The sequence below is a fragment of the Pleurodeles waltl genome, chromosome 11 (genome assembly GCF_031143425.1).
Source record: "Pleurodeles waltl isolate 20211129_DDA chromosome 11, aPleWal1.hap1.20221129, whole genome shotgun sequence".
Classification (NCBI taxonomy): Eukaryota; Metazoa; Chordata; class Amphibia; order Caudata; family Salamandridae; genus Pleurodeles; species Pleurodeles waltl.
The window spans coordinates 455,232,317-455,252,244 of record NC_090450.1 but is presented as its reverse complement, the minus strand read 5'-3'; positions in this window follow the sequence as shown (position 1 = coordinate 455,252,244).

Genomic DNA, 19,928 nt, shown 5'->3' with positions numbered 1-19,928 from the left:
GTGAGGAATACAGCAGCGAGCACAAAAAGGAATATTAGTATCTTCCAGCCCCATTGGGAAATCAAGCCCCAAAACCAGTCGGTCAAGGACCATGTTCCTTCGTCTTGGTGTATTGTGGACGCTATCGTATGCAACCTTTGAATAGCTTTATACACTGAAGGGGCATTGTCTGGTATATAAACGCAGCAGCTCGATCCGATCAAAGTACAAACTCCACCACGGTCCGCCAAGATGATGTCAAGAACCATTCTGTTTTGAAGAGTAAAAAGGCGGTCAGCAGCGAGCTCTGCAGTGATGTTACTCAGAGCTCCTGCTGTTTTATTTATTGTTGCTTCCACGACTCGTGTGAGATGTCTGATATCCCTACTCTTCATCATAGGGCCCCAAAATGGAAAGACTCCTTTAAAGTAGTCCAATGCTTCTTGTGCTGAGGTATCTTCTGCAGATATTACCCCTCTCTGAGTCCTGTGGTGTTGAGGGCCAGCTGTGTAAGTTGGTGGTAGTAACCAAGCAATGTAACACGTGCCTGTTAAGGTGGGTACAAAGGAGGTGTAGGCATTATTACCACAAACAAAATACGAGTTTCGTGATGGTATCATGGTAGGCCAATTAGTTCCATTCAATATTACTGTAGCATTACAGTTACTGGCACCTACACTTCTATTACCACTTTTCTGAAAACAAAGTGGAGCCTTGACCTGTGTTACAAAAAATCTTCAGCCAATCCGGGGTGTGGTATTAAAGGCTAAAAAATATATGTCAGTAGACCTATTTCATCGGTCAGCATATTCTGACTTTTGTTCCTTTGTTCCATAAACTCTCATTCCAGTGGGCCAGCATAACCGGTATAGGTGGGTGACCAATAGTCCGGAATTAGTAGCATCCATTGAGGTAGCCCAAATGGCTGATAGTTCATACCAGGCGCTGCAGGAGCCATCAAAAGAAAAAGGGAATGAAATATATGGCAACCTTCTTTGCACGGAACTCGGTAGGAAGCCACATATCCAACAATTTGTTCTATTTACAGCCAGCTGATGTTGATGTAACATAGATATGAAGGTATTGTTTTCATATTCCTTACGTCGTCCTTCCTCATGGGGTGGTAAGGAAACATGGCTGTGTTCTGTGAAGGCGGTGGCGTAGTTGGTGAGACCTCTGAATCAGAATCATGTATTACCCACCCAATGCAGGACAGAAGTATCAAAAATAGTACTGTTATGGTGAGACAAGCGATACGTGGGCCTAATAGTCTTTTTAAATTACTTATTTTCTTCTTTTTCCTCTTGTCTTCTTGAATAACACCCATTTCTCTTTATTGCTTGTCCCACTAGCAGTTCAGTCCGACCTAAGTGCTGTCCGTGACTGGTGGTTGCTTCACTGTGGGGTGATACCAGCAGTCCTATTGACACACTCTGGTCCGCCCCGACAGACAAAATCACGGCCCTGTAGCTATCGTCAGACTTAGTACAGGGGACAAGCAATCAGTTCATTGTTCATTTTCTTATTTTTGTGGGCGAAATCGTATCTTGTGGACTATGGTATGGTCAGGAAACAATTGTTCAGTGTGACCAAAATCTGAGGGAACCTCCTGCAGCACACTGTCGTTCTGTTTTTTATCACTCTGCGTAGTGTTACTTTCTTACAGTGGGATGCATGTATCCAATTCTTAGCTCCCTCGACTTTAACTGCTGTTCGAGTAGCAAGAAGGACCTGTCGCGGACCTTACCATTGAGGTTCGAGAATCTTTTTCCGCTGGAAATTCTTTGTGAGAACCCAGTCGCCAGGTAGTATCTTGTGACCTGGATCAGTGGATACAGATGGGAGTGCTTCACGCACCTGTTGGTGAAGAGAACGCAAAGAATTAGTGAGTTCATTTAAATAGTCCATCAAAACAGGATGTTCTAGTTCTGAGTACTTGTGAGGTGGAGGGACCCCCCAGACATTTGCTGGCCTTCCCATCACTATCTCATGGGGTGACAACACTGATCTAGAGTGAGGCGTCATCCTGACAGACATTAAAGCCAGGGGCAAAGTGTCCGGCCACCGTATACCGCGTTCTGCGCATATCTTTGACATCTTCAATTTGAGTGTGCCATTATATTTTTCAACTAGTCCCGCTGACTGGGGGTGGTTAGCTGCATGAAACTTCTGGCGGAGGCCCAACCCTTCAAACACCCTTTTCATCACCTGCCCTACAAAATGACTCCCATTATCTGACCAGACACACCTTGGGACCCCAAACCGTGGGAAGAACTCCTTCAGAAGTACCTTTGCGATAGTAAGGGCAGTATTATCTTTAGTAGGGTAAGCTTCTACCCACTTACTAAACATACAGAACACAACTAGGACATATTTCAAGTCGTTACACCTTTCCATCTCAATATAATCCATTTGTAGTACTTCAAAGGGATACGTTGGTGGTGAAAAATGCCCAGGGAGGCACCCTTCCCTATGTTATGTTGTAAACGAATCATGCAGGATTGAACCAGTTGGTCAGCTACTCTTCTGAGATTTTTATTAGACCAAACCGGATTAAGCAAATCACAGATGCTTTTCGCACTAACGTGTGCAGGACCATGGGACATAGTCACTACTGGCAGAACGAATGCATCGGGTAACATCCATCTTTCCCTCTGTGACAGATCTGTCCAGCACAGCGTATTTTCATCTAACTTGGCCTTCCCTTCTTCCCATTCCTTTCTCTCCTGTTCAGTTGCCTCATCCTGTATCTTCCTGACACTCTCTACCGTGTTCCAAAATAGTTCATGGGGACAAACCTTCTCTGTACTGTCTACCACATACATGTGTCCTGTCTTTGCATACGCTGTATCTTTTGATGTCTGATCGGCTAGGGTGTTGCCCCGTCCAGTTTCATCTGTCACATTTTTGTGTGCACTACACTTCATGATAGCCATTGTTTTTGGCAATGCCAGGGCAGAAAGTAAGTTAGTTATAAGGGTCCCATGTTGAATACGTGTCCCATGTGAGGTGAGGAATCCTCGTTCTGCCCACAAGCGACCCAAATTGTGTGCTACGCCAAATGCATACTGACTGTCCGTGTAAACATTCACATTGAGGTGGTCATTCCAACCTCGGCGGTAAAAGGCGCTTACCGCCGTGCAGAAGACCGCCATAACACCGCCGCGGCCGCGGTAAACCGCCACGGTCATTCTGACCCACAACAGTCAAATCGCCAAAATACAGACATCCACAAAAGTCCGCCACACCAAAGGGCAGCGAGAAACTGGCGATGACCAAACCTCCACCGTCACGCCAACAGATATACGCCCACACTATCACGATACACGAATCCATGCGGCGGTCTTTCAACCGTGGTATTCCATTGGCGGTACACACCGCCGCGCTCAAAATACACACACACTTACAAAACCCAGCCACATTGGACAATTCAAAATACACACACCTGATACACATACACACATACACACACCACTCCCACACACCCAATACAATATAAAACACACACCCACATCACCCACAAACCACCACTCCTAGAGATTCGTGAACACGCACCGAGAAAAGACATCCGAGCACCCAGACGCCCAATTCACTGTCACCCAGAAATATTTGCACGCACTTCACACAACACAACAATACACATCACCACACTTAGCACCACACAATCCACCCTACACATCACCCACACCACCCCATGGCACCGCAAAGACACCCCAGGTTCTCTGATGATGAACTCAGGGTCATGGTGGAGGAAATTGTACGAGTAGAGCCACAGCGGTTCGGGACACAGGTGCAGCACACCACCATTGCCAGGAAGATGGAGCTATGGAGTAGAATAGTGGACAGCACCCAAGAAATCGGGACGACATCAGGAAGAGGTGGAACGACCTACGGGGGAAGGTGCGTTCCATGGTATCCAGGCACAACATCGCGGTGCAGCGGACTGGCGGCAGACCCCCACCTCCTCCCCCAGAATTTACAACATTTGAGGAGCAGGTCTTGAACATCCTGCATCCTGAGGGCCTCGCTGGAGTAGCTGGAGGTATGGACTCTGGTAAGTCTCATCTTCACTACTTCTTCCCCCCCACCCCACCTGCATGCCAACTCATACCCCCACCCCATCACACCTACTCCTTGCAAATGTCTCACCATCACAACCCACCCATCCCAACACCTAGCCCTGCATGCGTCCACAAAGCATGGACACCCATCACCTAAGCATGCCCACTGCACATACACATACAACCCCCCCAACCACCGTCACAACAGCCCCCCACAAAGGAATGCCAGCACTGGGGTACACGGGCACCCACCCATTGCACGCTATGGCACACACAGAAGCAATAACCATACTTTTATACCCCTGCAGGACCCGAACGCCAGGTCACCGCACAGGAGGGTCCACAAATGTCCAATCCACCGCCAGAAGATGCCCACAGTGAGGACAGCAGCTCTGTCTCCCTGGATCTAGATGACCAGCCCGGTCCATCGGGGACCTCGGGACAGTCGGTTCCCCTCACACAGCCACAGGCCACAGCAGACCTTCCCCCCTCTGGAAACACCAGCACAGCACCCACCCAGCGGGCCCATACCTCTGTCCCCAGGACACGTCAATCAGCGGTGTGTCCACCACTACAGGGAACCCAGGCTAACCCAACACCCCAACAACAACAGGGACCTGGGGGCAGTGGTAGTGGGCACACGGTCCAGAGGACAGAGGCCCATGGAAACAGGGGAACTGGGAGGGCTGCTGTGCGACAGGGGGGGGACAGGCCCAGGGAACCCACTCTCCACAAAGGCCCTCTCCTCCATCATGGGAGCATACCACCACTCCCAGGAGACGATGGCGACGGTCCTGGCCAGGTTTCAGGAGATCCAGCTTCTGCAGGAGCAACAGTATATGGGGTTCAGGGAGGAACTAAGAAACATCAGTTCCGTCATGGGTACCATCGTAGTGGCCCTGAATGAGGTAGTCACCACATTGCGGGACACTGTGGCACCTCAAAGGGCCCCTGACACTAGCATGCACCAAGAACTGCCTACCACCTCCGCCGGCGCTAATGGACAGGAGGCCCCGACACAAGACCAACAGGCCACCAGAACCCCACCCCCTGCAGAAGGAGAACCACCCCGCAAGCGGGCCCTGAGATCCAGGAAGAAGACAGAGTAAGATGTCAAGACCCCCGCCAGCAAAGGATACCGCCCTGATTGTCATCCCACTGTCCCACATTGTCACCCTGTCCAACCTTAAACTGCCCCTGCTCCACTTCCCACAGGCATTTGGACAATGCACCTGTGAAACTGATAGTCTGGACTCTGCCATGGACAATCCTCCACCATCACCCCTCACCGATTTGCAACCACCCATCCAATTTAGAGCACTTGAATAAAAACACTTATTGCACAAAACAATCTGGAGTCTGGCTGTGATTTAGAACAAATGTGTTAGACATGACCGTGCCAAAATGTACATTCCCATTGTGATGCCAACAAACCGCTGTCACACAGCTGTAGTCCATGGGGAAACAAAGCAGATGTCACGCAGTGGGGCCCACATCTCTGAAAACGGAAGGGAAAGTCACAACACAGTTACAATACACTGGGGGAAAAAGTCAGACAGTAGAGAGGTAGGAGTCTTTAAGTAAATTTAATATGCCGGTGTGTACTCTTACCTGTGTGTCACTGAAAACACTGCTGTATTACTGTGTTCCTGTTCTCTATGTCGTCCTCTTCAGCTTCCTCCTCTTCACTCTCCACAGGCTCCACAGCTGCTACAACACCACCATCTGGACCATCCTCCTGCAGAAAAGGCACCTGGCGGCGCAAAGCCAGGTTGTGAAGCATACAGCAGGCCACGATGATCTGGCACACCTTCTTTGGTGAGTACATTAGGGATCCACCTGTCATATGGAGGCACCTGAACCTGGCCTTCAGGAGGCCAAAGGTTCGCTTGATCATCCTCCTAGTCCGCCCATGGGCCTCATTGTACCGTTCCTCTGCCCTTGTCCTGGGATTCCTCACTGGGGTCAGTAGCCATGACAGGTTGGGGTAACCAGAGTCCCCTAATAGCCACACCCGGTGCCTCTGGAGTTGACCTATCACATACGGGATGCTGCTATTCCGCAGGATGTAGGCATCATGCACTGAGCCAGGGAACTTGGCATTAACATGGGAGATGTACTGGTCAGCAAAACACACCATCTGTACATTCATCGAATGATAACTCTTCCGGTTCCTGTACACCTGTTCACTCCTGCTGGGGGGGACCAAAGCAACATGTGTCCCATCAATGGCACCTATGATGTTGGGGATATGTCCAAGGGCATAGAAATCACCCTTCACTGTAGGCAAATCCCCCACCTCAGGGAAAATGATGTAGCTCCGCATGTGTTTGAGCAGGGCAGACAACACTCTGGACAACACCTTGGAAAACATAGGCTGGGACATCCCTGCTGATATGGCCACTGTTGTTTGAAATGACCCACTTGCTAGGAAATGGAGTACTGACAGCACCTGCACTAGAGGGGGGATCCCTGTGGGTTGGCGGATGGGTGACATCAGGTCTGGCTCCAGCTGGGCACACAGTTCCTGTATAGTGGCTCGGTCAAGCCTGTATGTCAGTATGACATGTCGTTCCTCCCTAGTCGACAGGTCCACCAGCGGTCTGTACACAGGAAGATTCCTCCATCTCCTCGCATGTCCCAGCGGACGGTGCCTATGAAGGACAACAGCGAGCACAGAGTCAATCAACCCACAGGTACGTAACCACAGCTTGCACATAACACGATTCCCAATTCATTGAATGGCTTGTATGAGTGTTGGTGCAAGGCCTAGGTATGTGTGACGCAGTTGGTAACTAGGCCATGTGGGCCCTTGAAATGGCGGCTGCCTGACCTGTGAAGTGCGACAGTGGGATGTGAGGTCAATGCGCTGGCGTGGCACACCGCGGCGGTAGGCGGTCGAAGACCGCGGCGCAAAGCCGCATTGGTTAACATTGAACCCTATGGGTTTCAGGAGCCAATGACGATGTGCGCCTGCGGTCGCGGTACGCACCGCCGCGGTACGCACCGCCGCGGGCGTGACCGCCATTTTCTATCTGCTTAATCACTCGATACCTGACCTTCGACAGGAGAGGACCTACACTGCAAGTGCTGCTGTGACCTCGGTCTGGAAGAGACAATGGCTCATGCGACTGGGGAAAGTGCCCCTGCCTTCACTGCGGAGGAGTTGGAGAAACTTGTGGATGGGGTCCTCCCCCAGTATGCGCTACTCTACGGTCCTCCAGACCAACAGGTAAGTACACTGGGACCATGCTTAGTGGGCAATGCCTGGGTTGAGTGGGGTGGATGAAAGATGGTGGGGAGGGGAGCGATTGAGGCATGCATCAAACGACAGATGAGAGCATGTGTCACATGGCAAGGGTGGGGATGGGGGGCCACTCACATCGAGCATGCAGAAGGTGATGACAATTTGTCTCTCCCTGTACATGTCACATAGGTCAGCGCCCACCAGAAAGTCGCGATTTGGCCTGCCATCGCCAAGGACGTCCGGACCCTGGGGGCCACAACAGACGGGGCACCCACTGCCGGAAGAGGTGGGAGGACATCCGACGCTGGAGCAGGAAGACGGCGGAGGCTCCGCTGGGGATGGCCTCCCAACATAGGAGGGGTGCCAGTCGTCATTTGACCCCCCTGATGTCCCGGATCCTGGCGGTGGCCTACCCCGATTTGGATGGGCGCATGAGGACATCACAGCAGACACAAGGGGGTGAGTACAAATACATTCTGCTGACTTTGCGCGCAGTGGAAGTGTCTGGGTGGGGGTGGAGGGCTGTGGGTATCCCTAGGCCAGGGCGATTTCTGTAGGCTAGGCCCCTCCGTAAGGCATGGCCCTGTGCCCCCACCCCCCACCTCTGTAGGGTGCCAAGTACAGGGGTCCATGGCCCTGTGTCATCTATGTGTGCAGTTGTCGTCCATAGGCTTGTAGGCCATGTCCCACGGATTGCATAGTGGACCCCAAGTGCGCGGCGTAGTGCAGGGGGCTTCTGTGTCTGTCTTGTCCGCCAACGGTAGCGGTAATCCATGCACTCAACATGTCTTTATTTCTCCCCCCCCCCCTTTTTTTTGGTCTTCCTGTTCATGTGTGCATTAGCATCATCAGGCGGAGGAGAAGTGGCATCGGAGCACGAGGGAGCTGCATCCCACATGGCCCTGGAGGGGCATGCAACAGAGTCCGAATACACCAGTGGGACGGAGGACGAAGGGAGCTCCACAGCGGGGACTCGTGCTGATGTCAGTGACAGCGACTCGTCCTCTGAAGGGAGCTCCCTTGTGGTGGCGGCAACATCCGTGCCCCCCGCAACAACAGGTACAGCCACCACCCAGCGCACCAGCACCGCCCTCCCAGCAGCCCCTCAGCGTTTGCCCCGTGCCCGCTCACCCAGGAAGGTGGGCATCTCCTTCGCCCCAGGCACCTCAGGCCCTGTCCCTGTCGCCCCTGCTGCCCTCAGTGAGGAGGTCATTGACCTCCTGAGGGCCATCATTGTTGGGCAGTCTACCCTTTTGAATGCCATCCAGGGTGTACAAAGGGAGGTGCACCAGAGTAATGCATACCTGGAGGGCATTCATTCGGGTCAGGCTGCCCATCAGCGATCGTTCAACGCTCTGGCCTCAGCACTGATGGCAGCAATTGTCCCTGTCTCTAGCCTCCCCCCTCCAACTTCCTCCACCCAGACCCAATCCCCTGTACCTCTGCCTATCCCAGACACACCATCAGACCAGCCTGCACACACCTCAACACCCAAGGGAAGCTCATCCAGACATAAGCACCACACATCACACAAGCATTCACACAAGCAACATCCACATGCAGACATACCAACAGCCACTGCCTCCCCTGTGTCCCCCTCCTCCTCGTCTCCCTCCTCCCTCCCTGTGACGTCTCCACTCACACTTGCATGCACAACATCTTCAGCCACTACGTCCATCACCAGCACACCCACCAGAACACTCCGCACACGTGCAGTCACCACCCCACTACCATTTACACGTCCCCTGTGTCCTCTCCCAGTGTGTCTGTCACCCCCTCTTCCAAGCTACACAAACGCAGGCAGCCACCCACCCAACACCCATCCACCTCACGACAGCCTCCAGCCCAAGCACCTGCACCCAAAGACACCAGACTTCACACTCCTACAACCACATCCTCTTCCTCCACTCCCATACCCATTACACCTACCCGTCCCTCTCTTTCCAAATTGCTTTTCTTTTCCAAACTTGACCTCTTTCCTACAACTCCCCCACCCCGTCCATCTCATAAGACTCCAATCAGCACCTCAGCCACCACAAAACCGGGACCTGTAAAGACTGTTTGCCATGGACTGTGGAGTCCCCCACCCTCAAGGGCATCTAGGAGCCAAGGCACGGCCAGCCCACCCCCGGAAAAGCATCCGAAGATTGCCAGTGCCCGGCGCGAGAGACCAAAGACCCCAGGGACCAAAATACCTACATTGGCTCCGGCAGGAAGTCGGGTGCCACCTGGCACACCGCCAAAGGTGGGAAAGGGCCACAAGCATACAGGGAAGGGTGGGAAGGGCAGCACGCCCGACAAGTCCGGCAGCAGGCCAGCTGGCCAGGAGGGCCCCACCAGCCCCATCCCAGGTGTGCAGGAGGACACCCACAGGCCTGGTACTGCAGCCCAGGAGGGCCCCGCAAGCCACGTCCCAGCTGGGCAGGAGGACACCCACAGGACGGGTACTGCAGCCCAGGAGGGCCCCGCAAGCCACCAGACAGATGGCCAGGAAGGCCCCGTCAGCCACATGTCAGGTGGCGAGTGACATCCATGCCTGGGCCGGATCCGCTGACCAGGACACTCATTTCAAGCACCGCTCTGCTGGGCACCGCCGTCTCAAGCACCGCTGAACAGGGCACCGCCGTCTCAAGCTCCGCTGAACTGGGCCCTTCGTCTCAAGCACCGCTGAACTGGGCCCTTCGTCTCAAGCACCGCTGAACAGGGCCCTTCGTCTCAAGCACCGCTGAACAGGGCACCGCCGTCTCAAGCACCGCTGAACAGGGCACCGCCGTCTCATGCACCGCTGAACAGGGCACCGCCGTCTCAAGCACCGCTGAACAGGGCACCGCCGTCTCAAGCACCGCTGAACAGTGCACCGCCGTCTCAAGCACCGCTGAACAGGGCACCGCCGTCTCAAGCACCGCTGAACTGGGCCCTTCATCTCAAGCACTGCTCCACTGGGCACCGCCGTCTCAAGCACCGCTGAACTGGGCCCTTCGTCTCAAGCACCGCTGAACAGGGCACCACCGTATCAAGCACCGCTGAACTGGGCCCTTCGTCTCAAGCACAGCTGAACTGGGCCCTTCGTCTCAAGCACCGCTGAACAGGGCCCTTCGTCTCAAGCACCGCTGAACAGGGCACCGCCATCTCAAGCACCGCTGAACAGGGTACCGCCGTCTCAAGCACCGCTGAACAGGGCACCGCCGTCTCAAGCACCGCTTAACAGGGCACCGCCGTCTCAAGCACCACTGAACAGGACACCGCCGTCTCAAGCACCGCTGAACAGGGCACCGCCGTCTCAAGCACCGCTGAACAGGGCACCGCCGTCTCAAGAACCGCTGAACTGGGCCCTTCATCTCAAGCACTGCTCCGCTGGGCCCTTCATCTCAAGCACTGCTCCGCTGGGCACCGCCGTCTCAAGAACCGCTGAACTGGGCCCTTCATCTCAAGCACTGCTCCGCTGGGCCCTTCATCTCAAGCACCGCTCCGCTGGGCACCGCCGTCTCAAGAACCGCTGAACTGGGCCCTTCATCTCAAGCACTGCTCCGCTGGGCCCTTCATCTCAAGCACCGCTCCGCTGGGCACCGCCGTCTCAAGAACCGCTGAACTGGGCCCTTCATCTCAAGCACTGCTCCGCTGGGCCCTTCATCTCAAGCACTGCTCCGCTGGGCACCGCCGTCTCAAGAACCGCTGAACTGGGCCCTTCATCTCAAGCACTACTCCGCTGGGCACCGCCGTCTCAAGAACCGCTGAACTGGGCCCTTCATCTCAAGCACTGCTCCGCTGGGCACCGCTGTCTCAAGAACCGCTGAACTGGGCCCTTCATCTCAAGCACTGCTCCGCTGGGCACCGCCGTCTCAATAACCGCTGAACTGGTCCCTTCATCTCAAGCACTGCTCCGCTGGGCCCTTCATCTCAAGCACCGCTCCGCTGGGCCCTTCATCTCAAGCACCGCTGAACAGGGCCCTTCTTCTCAAGAACTGCTGGCCCATTGGCGGAAGGGGCAGGCCCGCATCTGTGTCGGGCAGGGCTGCACGAAGCACTCTGGGCACTAGTCCCCCTCCAGTACCAGTGGAGACTGTTATCCACTTGAGAGACTGTGGCTTTGCACTCCCCAGGATGGCACAGTGGGCAACCCACCCACTGTAGAGACTTGAGAGACTGTGGCTTTGCACTCCCCAGGATGGTACAGTGGGCAACCCACCCACTGTAGAGACTTGAGAGACTGTGGCTTTGCACTCCCCAGGATGGCACAGTGGGCAACCCACCCACTGTAGAGACTTGAGAGACTGTGGCTTTGCCCTCCCCAGGATGGCACAGTGGCCATGGAGGCCCCTCGTGGATCTGGCGTCGTGGACTCATCTGGCTGAGGTGCCCCCCCTTCCCTTCCCCCTGAGGTGCCTGTAGTTTTCCTATCTGATGCCCCTGCAGTGTTCTCTCCGTTGGAGGCAGGTATCCTGTGAGGGCTTTGCCCATGTGTTTTGGCCCAGTGGCCCACGAACAATGGCTGATAGACATATCGGACTGGACAATTTATGTATATAAAGTTATAGATGTGTGATATATTTTATACTCAGTCTTACAATATAATTCTAAATTTATAATCATTTCCTTTTGCCTTTGCATTCTTCCGGGGCGTTTGGGGGGCTAACTGTGATGTGTTGCTATGCATTGATGTGTGTGTTGTAGTGGGTGGGGGTGGGTGTGTCGTGTATGTGTGTCCCCGTAATATTTTCTCCTCCCCCCTCCCCTGTGTCGTAGGTGCAGTACTCACCGTTGTCTTCTGCGCCGGCGTTCATGCTCCTGGTAGAGGAGCAGGAAGACAATGGCTGGTAGGATGTGGAGTTCGGGTTCCATGCTGTCCAGATTCCTCGTGGGGTGTATGGAGGTGAGCGTTTTCCGTTTGAATTATCTGTTTCCGCCGTGTTTTTATCGGCGGGGCTACCGCCCCGGAAAAGGTGGCGGATTGGTGGGTTGTGAAAGGGTGGGCGGTACATTGTCTCCTGCCTGTCTGTTGGCGGTGACCGCCGCACTGTTTGTTTGTCCCGCCGTGGCGGGCGGTGTGTTAAAGTGGCGGTCTCTGTTGGCGGTTTCCGCCAGGGTCGGAATTGCATTTTTTTTACTGCCAGCCTGTTGGCGGTTTGGCCGCCGCTTTAACACCGACCGCCAGGGTTGGAATGACCCTCTAAGTCCTTTACTTAACTCACAGGCTCGTGTTAGAGCTATTCATTCTGCGGCCTGAGAAGAGTTGTGTGGTATTCTAGCTGTTTCAACTACAGTGGTAGCTGTTGTAACTGCATAGGCTGCAGAGGTAGTGCCATCGGGTAGCTTGATGCATGAGACATCTACGTATAATATGCCATCAGGGTCTTTCAGTGGAGTGTCCTGTAAGTCCACTCTCCCTTTTGTTTCATCCTCCGTCCGGAGAATGCAGTCATGTATGTCATCATAAGAATCTTCAGTTTTTTCAGTAATTGGCAATAAAGTGGCAAGATTGAGCGTGTTGCACCTTTTTAATGTTACATGACTAGCTAAAAGTGTCAGTTCATAAGTAGTTAATCGTGCATTAGTAAGATGCTGTGTTTTTGTTTTGTTTAATAGTGCGTCAACAGTGTGTGGGACCAACAGGGTGAGGGGTGAATCCATGACTATCCCAGCCGACTGGCGCACTGCGACCGCTGCAGCGGCTACTGCCTGTAGACAGCTCGGGAGTGCACGGGCCACTGGATCCAGTAGGGCCGAAAAATAAGCACAGGGGCGTTGTTTGCCACCATGCTCTTGGGTTAACACTGATAGTGAACATCCATTTCTCTCGCTCACATATAACTGAAAATCTTTACGATAATCAGGCGTACCCAGTACAGGTGCTGTGCACAGTGTATTTTTCAATTCATCAAAACCAAACTGAAAATCGTCATTCCATTCAATTGTTTCAGGACAATCTTTGTGGGTGAGATGCAAAAACGGTTTTATCAAAAGAGAATAATTAGGAATCCATTAACGACAGAAGGAGGTAATACCTATAAAGGCCCTAACCTCTCTCTGTGTCCTTGGAACTGGTATGTCTCGTATAGCTTGTATTCTCTCAGCCGTCAACGTATGTCCCTCCTTAGACAGGAGGTGTCCTAGGTATATAACCTCCTGTCTACAATATTGCAATTTGGAGAGGGAGACCTTATGGTGATGGTGTGCAAGATGTTTCAATAAGGCTACAGTATCTGTTTTACAATTTTGTTCTGAAGTGGATGCTAATAAAAGGTCATCCACATATTGAACCAGCGTCGAGGAGCAAGGAAAAACAAGGGTATCTAATTGACCCTTGAGGGCCTGGCTAAAAATGCTAGGTGATTCAGTATAGCCTTGTGGAGCGCGACAGAACCAGAAACTGCGACCACCCAGTGAAAACCCAAAGATGTGTCTGCTATCTGGATGAATGGGAATGCTGAAGAATGCATTCTTAAGATTGATAACAGAGAACCAAGTAGCGGAGGCAGGTATCATTGTTAATAATTTCATAATGTCAGGAACAACAGGGAACTGGGGTATTACAATCTTATTGACCGCCCGTAAATCAATAACAAATCGGAGTCCTGGAGACGCGGTGCCATCAGATAATTTTTTATGAACAGGAGGGACAGGACTGTTACAATCATTACCACGCGTTTCCTCAATTACACCCAAATCAATCAACTGGGTCACAATATTTTTTAGTTGTTGTTCAATGTGTTGGGATAATTTGTATTGGGGAAGACGAGGCAATTTGGCATTGGCTTTCAAGCGTATGACATACGGTGGTATGTCCAGACATCCAACATCGTCATTATGTGTGGCCCATAAAATGTCTGGCAAATCTCAAAGTTCGGGTGGAAGTGGTTTTGACAAAAATTGTGACGGGGAAATATTTGGACCTAAAGTGACATGAACTCCTTCCGGAGAGCAATAAATGGTGGCGTACAATTTCGTTAATAGGTCCAAACCCAATAAATTCTTGCTACAGACCGAAGTAAGAATGAGAGGGGAGCTAATGGTGTAAGGACCTATAGCAACATGCAGCGGCTGGGAAATGGGGTTAGCCACCGGAACACCAGAAAAACCCATAGAGACGTTAATATTGCCAGACAGAGGGACCCCTTAGACCTCTTACTGTTTAACAGAACTTTTGGTGGCCCCAGTATCTACCAAAAAATCATGTGAAGTACCGTCTAATTGTACCTTAATGTGAGGGCCATTCTGCCTAACAGGAATAGAAACTGGTCCCACCCCCCTCTGTCGAAGGCTGTCCTAGTCAAAGGAGGACCCCTGACCTTCATACGCATCATAGTCGTCATTAAAATATTGACGCTGGGATGAAGCATCAAAATAATTCGGGCGGGGGGTACTGTGGGACCGTGAAGGGGCCTGCTGGCGGGGTCTGTCTGCAGGATCAGACCCACTGCGTGGCCTGTTGTCCTGTTGTGGTGGGGGCATGGGGCGGCCTGTGGAGTTGTCCTTATTGGGGCAGTCATTCTTCCAGTGGCCCTCCTGCTTGCAATAGGCGCACTGATTGTAGGAGAGGGAAGAACGGGGAGGGCGTTGGGACTGCCTTCTGTCATTGGGAGGTCCTTGTGACCTTGATCTGGACTGCTGTTGACGGGGCTGAGGGTAGGCCTGCTGAAATAACACCTTCGTTTTCAACTCCTTCGTTTTTTTCTCATTCTTTTCTTGTTCTTCTATCTCCCTGTTCTCATAATATTGGGACATTGTCAGTATTCCAGTGGCAGTAGAGACTGGCCACGTACATTCACACAATTCCAATTTTCCCTTTATGTCTGGTAATAAATTGTCCACGAATTTGTCAACAAAGATTCTTATTCCCCCCTTCAGTAGTCATGTCTTGGCCGCTGTAATTAGAAAAGACACCCTCAAACCTTGTATAAAAGTCTGAAACACCCTCGTCCTTTTTCTGTTTACAGGCGGCCAATTTATCCCAATTTATCCTGTGTGGTGCAAGTATGGTCTTCATTAAATCCAAAATACGCAGTGGGAGAGCCAATATAAGTGGGTCTGGTTTTGCTCCCCCAACCCTGTCCCTTTCTGCTGCTTGCAATTGGTCCCACATGCCCCCTAGTACAGCATGGTCGTGCCTCCGTACTTTTGACCATACTTCCTGCAGGACTACTGCTGCCATTAACATGTCAATATCGGACAACGTCATAGTACAGGATTCAAGAATTTGTTGCAGTTCTTTATAATATCCTGCAGGATTCTTACGGGGGTCAGGTAAGGCGGCGTTTAGGGTATATGTTTCAGATCTTTTCCATGGGGTGTGTACCCACATTTGTTGAAAATGCCCTGCGGTAATAACTTGGCCAGCGTTATCCATCACCGGCTCTCGCCAAACCGGCGGAACCTCTCTCATGGGAAACATGGATTCCCTTATAGAAGGGCTACATGTCCACAGGCGGTCCCTATATACGGGAAGAGTAACAACATAATCATGTAGACCAGAACCAAACGGCAGTCCAGTAGAGGCGCGTTTTCAGAGGTCCACCAGTCCTGTGGGAGCTGAGGAACCATCATCCTCATATTCTTGTATTATAATGTTGCACATTAGGGTAGCTGCATGTAACTGAACTAAACTATCCCATTGTTTCATAGTGTGGACAATGTCCCTGACCCCATAGTCATTCCAATTAGTCATCCACCTCCGTGTCATTTCTTCACTGACATCTTCCTCTTGTGAATTAGAGAACAAGTGTCCGCGGAGGGTGCACTTTCGCGGGGTCATGGGATGGGGGGTATGTGTGGTGTCTAAACAGGAGTCAGGGGTGGGCCAAACGGGGGCCAGTCGAGGGGTGGGTACAGTCGGGCGGGGTGTATCCTCTATAGGTCTGGTGACAGGAGGGGTGGTGGTGAGTGGCAGAGCACTCGCCTGAGATCCAACCGGGGGTGGCACAATAGGGTCACCTGGTGCAGGTTGAGGATGTAGTGTAGGATATATTGGTGGAGTATATAACGGGGGTTTATCTAACATATCGTTTAGAAGGGGGTCTTCCTCTTGTGGCTTATCCACTACTGTCCTGGAAGGGTAACACTTATCAGTTTGTAAGTGAAGCTGCGTCAGAGTCATATACCTTTTCAGTCACCGTCCTGGTCTTATGTCTCTGTAATTCTTTCTCTGCCTTCCTACGTCTTTGGTCTTCTTCTTTCTGCCAAGTCCGTAGTGGATCAAACATCCCTGGTCTACTTTTTGTCACAAACAAACGTTCCTGTAAATAGTCTAATTTATCTTTATCAAATGTCCCGTGAATAGGCCATTGTAAATCAGAACTACCTTTGGTTCTTTTTCTCCATATATCAGACCAGATAATCGGACCTATGCCATATTTAACATATATATCATGATTTGGAGTCCCGGCCGGAGGAGCGGAGCATGTTTCCTCCAGGCGGGAGTCCGTACTGCAAAGACAACAACACAATTTCCTAAAACAACTGAACGCTGGCATTCTTCCAGTATTAAAAAAAAAAAAATTCTTACACCAGTGGTTTGAATACACCAAATGAGTGGCAAATATGCCCTTTGCTTCCTATATACTTAAATGACAACTGAGGTAAGTCTTACCACTGACGTCGATCTTTGCAAAGAGCGATAGAAACCGTACAATACTCACAGACCTATTTTTAGAAAGGAATCTTTCAACTCCCGTCCTTACCTGACACTTCTGTTATAGTCCGACAGTTGGGGACTCCAGTAGTTCACGGAAAACAGAGACCTGAATTCAGACAGCGCCAGTAGAAGTCGAGCCGGCTGGAAGACATACAAGGGGTTATTCTAACTATGGAGGAGGGGTTAATCCGTCCCAAAAGTGACGGAAAAGTGACGGATTTACCACCAGCCGTATTACGAGTCCATTATATCCTATGGAACTCGTAATACGGCTGGTGGTATATCCGTCACTTTACCGTCACTTTTGGGACGGATTAACACTCCTCCAAAGTTAGAATAACCCCCACAGTGGAGATCCGCAGGTCCACGACAGAGAATGAAGGTCAGAATCTGGTGTGGGGCGCCTCCCTTGGAAGTCCAATCGTGAGTCCTCTGTCACCTGGTTGGTCCCCTGGATGCCTGACTCGGGTCCCTGTTCGGGCGCCAACTGAGGAACCAGGAAAGATAGAATCCCCACCCGGGGTCTTCTTCCCAGTGGTGGAGGGACACCCTAGTCCTCAGGGTCCGTTTAGCAGAGAGTACACAAATCAAGCGGAGTCACCAACTGGAGGAATAAAGAGAAGTTTATTACATGGATTAAAGCTTGAGCTAATACAGAGTCCCAGGACAGTCAAGTGACTATCCTACGGAGGCTGCCCCTTCACTCTGAGGCACCCAACCTTATATACACACAAAACTGCTTAGTCAGAGGACAACTCCACCCCTAGCGTATTCAAGGTCCTCTGCGGCCTTCAGAATATTTCAGGGATACACGTGTGGTGGGAGAATGTACAGATGCAGCTGGCAGGAGGTGGCAACGACCTGTACGAACCTGTTCTGGCAGTTACTGATTAAGCACAAAAATTCTCTGAACTACGGTTAGAACAAGTCAATTACAGCGATAAGCAGATTGCAGCCCAGGGCTGCGAGCACCAGGTCAATCATCAAAGTTCAGGAGGTTTGTCGAGCACATGGCAACATAATAAAGATAAACAGATGCCTAGCAGCTATGGTGTATGATTGAGTTTATGTACATTTTCTCACTTCAATGATATTGCCTGTCTCAGCAAAAAAGTTGCCAATATAAATTAGGAAGGAGTGAGGGTGTGGGGACTTAGTGCTACTAGCAGCATTGTTGTTCCGAAATGCCGGAAGGCGATGCGCACGTTGAATCTGCGAGTCCATGTCCCAACCATCCTGTCTGAGAAATGCCTTCTGAAAGAGGTGCACTATAAACTGCTGAGAGCCATGACCCTTCTTATCTTCAGGAATTCCAAATATGCAAAGATTGTTTCTCTATTGGCGATTCTCCAAATCCTCTATCTTGGCTTGAACAGATGCTAGCTGCCTGTCATGAATCCCAAAAACATTTAAGGGCAGCCAATCCCAACACTTTGGCCACAGCCACCGACTGCTGGAGTTCAGTGAGATCAGGGATGAGGGCTGTTACCTTATTAACCACCTCTTCTACAGATTGCTGAATTAACACTGAGCCTACCTGATCTTGGGCATAGGGCTGCTGTGCTTTTACCTTCTAAGCCTGCACTGAATTGAGTATCGCCAGCAGAAAAGGCTCACGGCCCTTACCCCCATGTGTTGTCGCCGCATTGCCCAAGTTCACACCAGAAGAGTTATAGGTAGATGAAAGGCTATTGTGAAAAAACAAAACTACTCTCCTTTAGCGGTATGCTTTCACAGTCAATGATAGATCAGTGGAGGGTTCACTCCGACTTGGACTATCCGTGTTTACCCCCTGTTGGCCGGAGGAATGAGCATTGAAGGGCCACAATGCTAAAGACTTGGAACCTTCTTTTGAAGTAGCCCAGTCACAGGATTTCTTTCACCTGATCAATAACTCAGCTATTTTTGCCGCCTTCAATTTTGCTCCAAGATTAAAGATTTACCTTGCTGATTTGACTCCTTAGGTTGTTTGTCACTGCCATGTCGATTGTGGAGGGGCTACTTGTCATTCCTCAGCTGAGGGGTGCAGTATGAACTTGATGCACCCTCGCCTTCAGCAGTAAACCAAGGAGGAAATAGCAGAGATGGGGCTTTAAAAGATGGGGACCCCTCCTGTGTAATCTGAACTTGCCTCTCACCCTCAATTGTCCCAGAGACACCTTCCACTGGCACTGAGGCTAAACTGTCAAGGGCTTCCTACAGAATGGTATCAAACAGTGCTATTAAACAACTGCTCCAAGGAGCAAGATAAGCCAATCCCAGTCTTGCTACTTTGTACCAAGCATGCAGGTTCATCTGAATTAGCCACATTAATCTCTTTCGTGGCAGTGTTAGTATTGTTAGTAACATTCTTGTCTCCCTGTGCTGCAGGCTCTGTCAAAACAGGATAGGGAGCACTCCCAGACTTCTGATTTGCCGCTACCAAAGCCTCTGCCAAGCAGGGCCCTCCCCCTGTTACAGGTAGCTCCTTATCTTGAGCCCTAAATACACTTGTTGCAGTGCTGGATTTAAGCAATTTGACAATCAGGCGTCCCAGCATTGCACCATGCTCCTTCACAATGGTTGAGGGAGGGGCTTCTTCTCAACCTGCAATATGCCTGAGAGCAGAATCTCCCGGTCAGAGTTTTGAATTAGCATGGGCAGCCTGGCCATCACGTGTGGGGTAAGGATGCTGTGGAGCCATAGCATGTCCAGGATTGCAGAGGCTGCTGCCGGCAGGAAAACACAGAAGAGCAAGCCGCCAGATCCACCAAGATGCACATCTAGAATCCGAGTTCTGTGATCAGCAGCTGGTGGCAGCAGTGAGCTAATGGGAGGGGAGACTCACAGTCAAGGGATCAGCCCGCCATCTTCCCTTGTTTCTTCAGGCATTATATTTATTGAGGCACCACTATTGATAATGAAAGATATTGAACATCCATTTATTTTCAGAGTGATCTTTGGACAGTGTTTGTATGATTTCAGTGCTTTGACATGTCGACTTCTCTTTGACTGACTTTTCTTTTCAAACACA